Consider the following 9,194-nt stretch of genomic DNA (forward strand, 5'->3'; position numbering starts at 1 on the left):
CTTTTATAATAGTAATAATTTTACATGGTAAGTATACACACATAAAACTGGTTCACTTCAAACTTTCATGTAATACATCTGAGAAAGTATTGTACAGTATACATTACCGAGTTGGCCTTTGTATATTGAAGCTTACCCTAGAAGAAAAACATTTTTATACAAAATGTTTTTAGTTTTAAATCAAGTTCAAGGTAGAGTTTTTAAAACAGCTCAAGCCTTTTATACCTGTTAAACATATAATTTATATCTATGCACAACTGGTATTTTATACAACAATTTTGTGTACACAATAATCACTAAATGCTTATGTTTTCAGTAAAATACAGGCAATTAAAGAATATAATCAATAAATATAAAACACCAATATGAAATTAAAATTTTTTTAATTCCAAGTTCCAATGTTTACAATGGAATAGTTCTTGAAATGGTGATCACATACTGGTTGATATTCAAATACATATACCTGTAAAAACAAAACAAAGTGAATGAAAAGGAAACAAAATCAATAACACTTTTAATCATAAATGAGAGTTCTTACACAAGGTTAAAAAACAATTTAGAATCAGCACAGCTTTAACAGCATTAAAGCTATAAAATTGTTTTTATACAATTTACTACCAGCTGGGCACAGATATGGTGTTAAATAACTTTATATTTTTGCCTGATGTAATACGGAGGGAAAATATCTAACCACAAAATTAGGTGAAATCACTTGCTCTTTGCAGAATACATAGGGACATCACCAGTACTTAGTATGAAGATGTGATTATGTTAAGAACCATGTAACCAATAAAGTTAGACAACCATTATTTTGGAGTGTATATGGTTTAGAAATATTCATTTAAAAGACTTTTTATTCAAAATGTTTTACTCCACATTTTCATCTGACATGTTTAACACAAACAAGATGGAAATTGGAGCATAACATTTTTCTTCATTCAAAGTTCATAAACTTTGCAGTTTACAAGCAGGTTATACCAAAGAAACAGATATCACATATTCCTATCTTAGCTGCTGAAAGTCCTTCAAAACCAGTACAGATTACATGAATACTTGACAGAATGTCATTTAGTTCATCAAGGCCAATAACAAGCCAGTAAAAACTTCTACATTCCCCCCATGTAATTTACAAAACGTTGAGAACCTAAGTTATATGTACTTGTACAATATAAAGAATATACCATTTTTAAGCTACATTTTTACCTTAACACACAGATTATCAACGAAGTCTCCTTGCTTCTCTCTCAGATTCTAGCAGGTTCAGTATATCACCTTCACGCACGGGTCCTTTGACATTACGGATGATGGATCTGTTACTTTCATCCAAGAATTCAACTCGTACCTTTGTAAAAAGTTCATTTCCTTTTTACATATCATATGTAACTTTTATTTATAGCATACAATAACCACTTTTGTTACTTCTAGTTTTATCTTAGCAGTATAACATATATTAAAGGCTCATTAAAAACATTCACTAGATTTTCACCGAATAAGAAAAATTTATATACTACCTTTAAAAAATAAACAACAAAAAGACAAATAGTATATCCTTGATAATTATTTAACAAGAAAATTTACCTTTATGTAATTAGTACTCTTAGGGACAATTGTCACACGAAGTTTTTACTGCTATCTACTCCATTCACCTTCTTCAGATGCCATATTTTACATTATTGTTTATGTATAGCATTCTAATACTAGATGGACTTGCACAGGGTCCTTAAGTGTTCTCTTTCAAGAGTAAATAAAACCAAAATTAGGAGTAAAAAATTTTATTTCTTGCTTTTGAAGTTCATACGTCATGCTATTTTGTAGTCGTCTACAGAGTGCATAATTCATGGCAGGCACGTTTTACTGACATCATAACAGTAGAATCTGAGACATTAAGGGTCTGTTATGCGATATTTCAGTGTCGTCTGACTGACAAACAACACACTACTGTATAGTGGTGCAAGTGGTTAAAACAGGTGACTCCTCCAGACAGCCTTCAGCCCTCTTTCAGGGAAATCATAACCAGGTACCAAATACTAAAAACAAATTAAATTTTAAAGGACAAGTGAAATAAAGAAAAAAAACTCAACCAAGAATGAAGTAAGAATCTTTTAAAAAATCACAATGTCAAAATGATAAAAGAAATTAAAAAATTGAAAAGTCTTTCTTTGCTCCATAACTCAAAGAAAGGAGCAAGTACTGAAGATGTAAAAGTAACTACAGCCAGCAATAATAGAGATAGAAAAGTTTACACTCAAAAATAAGAAAGAATCTCAAAATAACTTGTAAGCCCCAAGAAGAAATTTACCTTGATGTTAGAAAACAGAAAATCACCGAAAAAAAAAGGAACTTTTGTACTTTTGGTACGTTTAAATGGTCTTAGAAGCTAACATACACGAGAGTGGTGGTACTGTGGAAAAACTGTCAACATGTGTGGTCCACAGTTAATGTCATTGTTCTTTGCAAAAGGTTTTATTAATGGAGACCATACTGTGCAAACATGGCCATCAGACTGAACACAATTAACGAAAGTGAAAGTAGTTAGGAGGGTAGTATGGTTTCTAGAGAATTGTACTTGAACACACATCTTTCGGAAACGTCAAAATTTAAATCCATCCTTTATTTTTCAAGAAATTTCCAATTTCTCTCTCAATCGTTTGTAAAGAGCTGGTTTCCACTACTGCTGGGTAATAACTCACTCAATATGCCAATCACCATGTCATAAGAATAAAACAGTATCCTGGTCTGTTTTTTCCAAATTTTGAATTTGTACCCCTTTATTCTATATCTTTAAAATACAGCACAAAGAAATAAGAAATCTTTAGCCTTTGTCAATCCCCTTGATAATTTTGTAAACTTCAATAAGATCAGAAACAACTCTTGGGAATGAATATACATTGTAAAAAAGGGTAACAAATTTGAATTTTACTTTATATTTATCAAAACATATAAAAATAAACAATATATCTAATGATGTGGAATATACAGATGGTTTGATTTTTCTTTTGTCCAATCAATATTGGATTGTAAAGGGCTATACTTACACTGTTAAACTAAAAATAAAATGTTTATAGATATAGAAATGGTAATGAATGACTTCCCACACTCAACTGTCAAAACAATACAGTAATTTTTTCTTTATCAATTACAGGACAACTCTAACAAAACTTTTTATTGCTTTGTCATTTGTGCAATCTATAAAAATGAGTTAGAGATAAGTTTCCATTTTTGGTTCTTAAGTATTTTCCTTTAATTTTTCATGGAGATAATTTAAATCTCGTTTTGTATTAAAGTTATAAATCTAAATTTTATATTCTGGCACATCTCTTCCTGAAAAAAATAATAATAATGGTTTAGCATCCATTTCTCATGCAAGAATTACAAAATTCAATCAGGTGTGAATATTACATGTGCACACACACACAAAATCAAAATGATGATTACATACCTGAGTACACTGGCCTTGGGACCCTGTCCTTCCAAGAACCTTAGTCACCTAAGATTGTTAATTCATAAATGTAAAAACTAAAGTTACTAACTTTACACACAGACAAATCCACAATAAGAATACATTTTATATAATTCTAAATTACAAAAGTGTATGTGAAAATTGAATAAATAAAAATTTTAGAATTACTTCCAGATTCAGAACTTCAATGGAACTAATAAGCCCAAAGTATGTTTTAATAATTACCATCAACATGTATGCCATGAGTAAGGGATTGACAAAATATTGAAAAAAATGTTAGTTAGGGAAAAAAATGGAAAATTATTATAGTGATTATTTTAAATGATTCAAGAGTATAAAATCCAGTCAAAAATATACATTTACACAGAAAAATTACAGAATCTGTCCTGTGTAGTTTAGTAACAATCTTCAATAGAACAGAACATTAGTTCCTATGATCCACCATGTACCAATATGATATTTCAATAAAACAGTGTAAACAACTACTGATACATGACAAAATATGTACATTCATGTCAAGTACAGTAATGGAAAAAAAACCTTCAATGGATGATAAAAGGTTGACATCATAGCAGGAGTATCACAAGGCTCAGTCCTTTTACCACTCCTATAAATGATATCACCCTAACCTACACCTATCACTCAGTATGCTAATGAGATTGTGGTCTGGAGCATATCGGCTAATTGCTGAAATAAAACTTTACTTAACAAATTTGTATGACTCCCTATTTTTGATTAATTTCTTCAAAACATTATCTGCAATACGAAACCAAGGTAATTTTGATATATAAATTTGACTAGTCCCTACACCTGATTTTTTTTTACATTTTTGTATTTTTATTTCATTGCAATAAGTTTTCCTAATTATATGGATTTTATTCTTTACTTAATTTGTATTGAAATTTTCCATATTCTTTCAAAGCATTGTTTCTTACATCTATATTTTATAATTAAAACCATGGAAATCCCATATACAAGGATATCTTGTATATTGTTCAACAAATTTAGCAATGTCCACTTATTCATTTTAATCTCAATAAAATAAAAAAATCACACCTCATTAAGCTTGCCAACAATTATTACCTCAAAGTGGAAAAAAGAAACTAACACTGCACAAAATTACAAGCACACCCATTCAAATACCTTTTGCAAGGGTAAAAACTAAAAAGAGTTAAACTATATTACACAAGGTTCTAGTTATGTTCACTGTATATTATCTAACACTCATGTCTTATTTTACAGACTGGTTACAGGACAGATTGAATACTCAGTATCTTTCCTGTGAAAGTGGGTTTTCTCCTTCCACAGAGAAATTGATAAAAACAATGGACCTACAGGTCTCCTGCCCCCCTGAAAAGAGCTGTTTGCCAATAAGTTTATTCATCTTATTTAACTATTTCTTCAGTCTATCTGAAACACCTAATTTGGTACATTACATGACGAATCCACAAACCTTACTAACAAACCAATCAAGGTAAAGAATATTCACTGGACTGGCTGCTTTGGTCACTCACCTATGGTACCTCCCATATGATTTAAGAAAAGAAATCTCCAATAAACAAAATACGTTATTGTACACTCAACAACAAATGAAAAATGTGTACAGTACTAATAAACGCTAAAGTTTGCATGATTTATTTCAAGGGAACCATACTCCCACTAGTTGTAAATTGGCTTTAAAAACATTGTGATGATCTCTAAACCCATCCTCTGCCATTTGGTAGTGACCTGTGAATGAATGTTAAAACCAAAAACAGGGTGTTGGTTCAAATTGGCTGGACCAACAAGGATCAGTGATACATCACATGATAGATCTCTTCATGCTCTGCTTTGGATCCAGGACCATTTACTATTTGAAAACACACAAACAAAACTTTAAAACTATTTAAAATTATTTTTTAGCTATTTCACTTGTAGAAAGAAAACAACACGACAAACTTTGTGGTGCAGATTACATAATGTATAAACTGATACATAGATACATCTGCCTAATTCGAACCAACAGCAAGTAAAATTATGAATAGGGATTGTAACCAGCCTATGCTTTGTGTTGGCATCTGCTTGCTATACATCATATCATTGGGTGTAAACAGACTAATTTGTCCTAACAACAGTTTGCTATACGTCATATCATTGGATGTGGCTACAGCAAAAAAACGTGTGCTATAATAGTCTATGATGAAAGTGGTATGAATGATGTATCAATTACATCATGACATAACATAGAATAGGTAGAGGTTACTACTAATACAAATTTGTCAAATATGGTATTTCAAGTTTACCACCAATGTGATTAAAAACTATCTCCTATACTTTCATAGGTAAGCTCATATTTAATTATTAATATTTGGTTGCTGACAATTTTCATTTCAGTTATCCATATAATATGAATCCACATGTATGAATTTGAAATTGATGGACTTTATTGGGACTAGATTTTAAGTTACCTTGACACACATGTCACACAGTATCAGGTTACTGGGTAAAGCAATAATTTGATATCAATCACTGCCATTTTATTATTGTTTCAATAGGAATGTAGTGTGGAGCACAAAGTCGATTTTTAATTTTCATTAATTATTAACTACATAATTGAACTTGAAGTGTAAATCTACTAATTTGCGACTGTGTCATCCAATGATGTGTGAATTTTTTATTTTCATTATTTAGGAATCACTAAAACCCCCTATTCAAACTAAATTACTGTCAAGTTTAGATCAAATAATTAAAAGTAAATTTTTTTGCAGTACATTTACAACGTAGTCCGACGTGGAATATTAGTTAGCAACGCTGATGCTATAGACTATATGGCTATTAGTATTTCAAAGTAAACTAAAACCGTAATATTTAACACTAACGACACCTATGAGAGAGCGAGAATAGTCATAGACTAACGTAGTTAGGCCTACAGAGCACGTGACAAGTTCAACTTTTAGGCTTAAAATTGTAACTGCTTAAATATACTCAGATTCCATGCTTTATAACTAAACCTGTAAATGTTGGGATGATTATAGAAATTTATACTACTTGAGAAATAAAGTTATAACATAAATATGACATACTTACACGGGCAAGCCTTGGTTTGTCCATTTATGAATTAGCTCCCAAATACGACAATCACCTCTCACTCCCTTGATAAGCAACGAAAGAAAGTTCTAAGCTGCCAACTCATTGATCTTTGTACTTGGAAATCATGAAAAGTCGTTAGATGTCGCTATTTAAATATTCTAAAGGAGCAAAAAATATCACTAGAAAAAAAATAAATTTAAAATTCAGTAGAGAAAAAAAAAATCTGTATATAAATTGGTAGAATTTCGATATACGCAGTTCGGGATATTTTTGTTACAATGAGAAGAGTTCCTGAAAAAATACATTATACATTATAGAATTTTTATATTCACCAAACACTTAGAGTATTTTAACACTATTGAGCTGCTTGTAAGTGATTTCATGGCTATAAAAATTGGCGTCTTCTTTCTTTGAATGTCATTATTGTTGGTGGTGAAAGTCGTTAGGTTAACCCAAAAGTCACTAAATCTAGCGACAAAATCGCTGAGTTGGCAGTACTGAAAAAAATTATTCTAACAACATGTGAATCATAAGCCTTGTTAAAGCTATACTACTTTAGAACATACATAAACATATACAAAGTTTTATTAAAAAACAACAACATATAATCCAGAAAATCGTTGAGATTGTATTGTTCTAGTTGCCATGTTTCTCTGTTCGCTTTAGTAGGTAATGCCTATTCTACCCTAAAAGATACTGCAGAAACGTTAGTATCCATACTAAAGGATTGAAACTTTAACTTAATATTCCCTCCTGGCCTAGTTGACGTTCACTAAATGTAACGGCCAACTAATATTCTAGCAGAACAAAGGTCATGTCATGATGGCATACCGCAAAATAGAACAGAAGTCGACTGGATACTGGCTCAACACGCTCATATTTGGGCCGTAAAGGACGGTCCCTGTAGAGGTGTTGTATGGGTTATCTCCTACCTCAGTGGTGCCACAATGTCCACAAGCGTATGTAGAGTGGCTGAGAACAGCACTGGCAGATGTGCTTAAATTCAAATGCTACGAGCTAGGAAAGGCAGACTTATAATAGGAGATATGATCTGAATATCAGTCAGGGAAAAATACTTTTAAGCATAGAGATTTAATCTGGCTGTGCTAACTTAAGTGTCTGAAGCATAGAAGCAACTAGCCTTCAATTGTAGTAGTCCACATCTAGCACTCAGATACGTTGGTCCATTAACACATAATATCCAGCTTTCACGTGGCGTGTGCAAAAACATCCGCCACTTGGATAATTTGCAACATTTAATGTCCTGGCTTGACTAGGAATCAGAGTTCAGGATTGATAAATCTGAGGAAGATGAAGAGACTGTTATGGAGCACCTCTGCTATTATAATGAGGAAAAGGAAGCTAAAATAGCTTATCTGGCTGTTGTACAACGTGCCAGATGAGGAAACATCTGATAAGGCAAGGCAAGCTTCAGTGGTTGGACAGGACGCTGACGTTGACCTCCTGATAATTATGAATAGAATTAACTACCAGGTCAGAAGTTACAAAAGTCAGTGATTCGCACAATCACTGACTGAAACGAGGTAGCGATCCTCACTTTACAAGCTATCGAGAGATGTCCATGTAATGTATGCACTACACTGTGTGGTGTTCACTTGATTAGCTCAGTTGTTTGGTCGAGAAACCAATGGCTGAAAAGTTTTTGCGAAATTGTTTTCCAAGCTGCTGGCTGTTGTTGTCTGGCAGAATCCATGGACTACATTTTGCGACTACCACTCGATTATAGTACTCAGTATGATCATTTGGTTGAATAATCAGTGACTGAAAGGAAGTGGCGTTTCTTGCTTTCTGAGCTATAGGGTGGTATTTAATGATGCAATGTATGCACTACATTTTGTGATTTTACACTCGATAATTAAAGCTAGGACAGTTGTTTAGTTGAAAATGCAAGGACTAAAAGGATGTTACGACCTTTCATCTCTGAGCTAGCAAGTAGTTTACTCCAACAAATGTGTGGATGGCAGTTTTTGACAACCACTCAATCACCCTAAGCTAGGACCATCGTTTGCTCAAGAAACCGACGATTAAAAGAGCTGTGCAACCATTGCTTGCCGAGAAATATAATTACTTTCTATTACAAAATGTTAGTCCAAAGCTTTGTGAAATTTCTCACCCATGATCTAGTAGAAGTTTTCCCAAATAGATCGAGGGGTGCTCGAGAGAATGTTTTACACTTACGCTTAACTGTGTATGACTCCCTATGTGCAGTGTGGGAGTTATGTTCTCTACAGGCACATAATGTGTACTGGCAAATTGTGGATTTCAGTGGAGTAGGTTTTATTTCATTGAGGTTACATGTTTACATTACTATAATGCCTAGCATATTTATTTTTCTGCAATAGCAAACATGTGTTTACTTTTTTGCAACACCAGTTAATTTGATGTTCTCCAGTAAATGACCAAAGTTTATTTGCAGGTGGTTGGGGTACAGGGTAGTGACGGGCCCAATATTAATTTTGAAATTGATCAGCTAAATTCTGGAAGAAATTATTTATTTCGCGAGGCTAGTAAAACACTGTTGAGTTTCACCATTCAAGTAATTGTACATTATCAAGTCGTAACTATAGACGCGTAGTTTGCTATGGTAATAGTGCACACACTTGAGTGGGTAAGTTGAAAGTTACTACTACATATTGTTGCGTCA

At 32.6% G+C, this 9,194-nt stretch overlaps 1 long non-coding RNA gene across 1 annotated transcript; it reads right to left on the minus strand.

Annotated features, from left to right (window-relative positions):
• Positions 1-366: 366 nt before the first annotated feature.
• Positions 367-6,655, minus strand: LOC106461323. Its single transcript, XR_001290918.2, has 4 exons — positions 6,527-6,655; positions 3,440-3,487; positions 1,204-1,342; positions 367-463 (listed from the first exon to the last, which is right to left on the minus strand). It is a non-coding gene; the product is annotated as an uncharacterized LOC106461323 (long non-coding RNA).
• Positions 6,656-9,194: the final 2,539 nt, after the last annotated feature.

This window comes from Limulus polyphemus, unplaced genomic scaffold (assembly GCF_000517525.1).
Source record: "Limulus polyphemus unplaced genomic scaffold, Limulus_polyphemus-2.1.2 Scaffold934, whole genome shotgun sequence".
Classification (NCBI taxonomy): domain Eukaryota; kingdom Metazoa; phylum Arthropoda; class Merostomata; order Xiphosura; family Limulidae; genus Limulus; species Limulus polyphemus.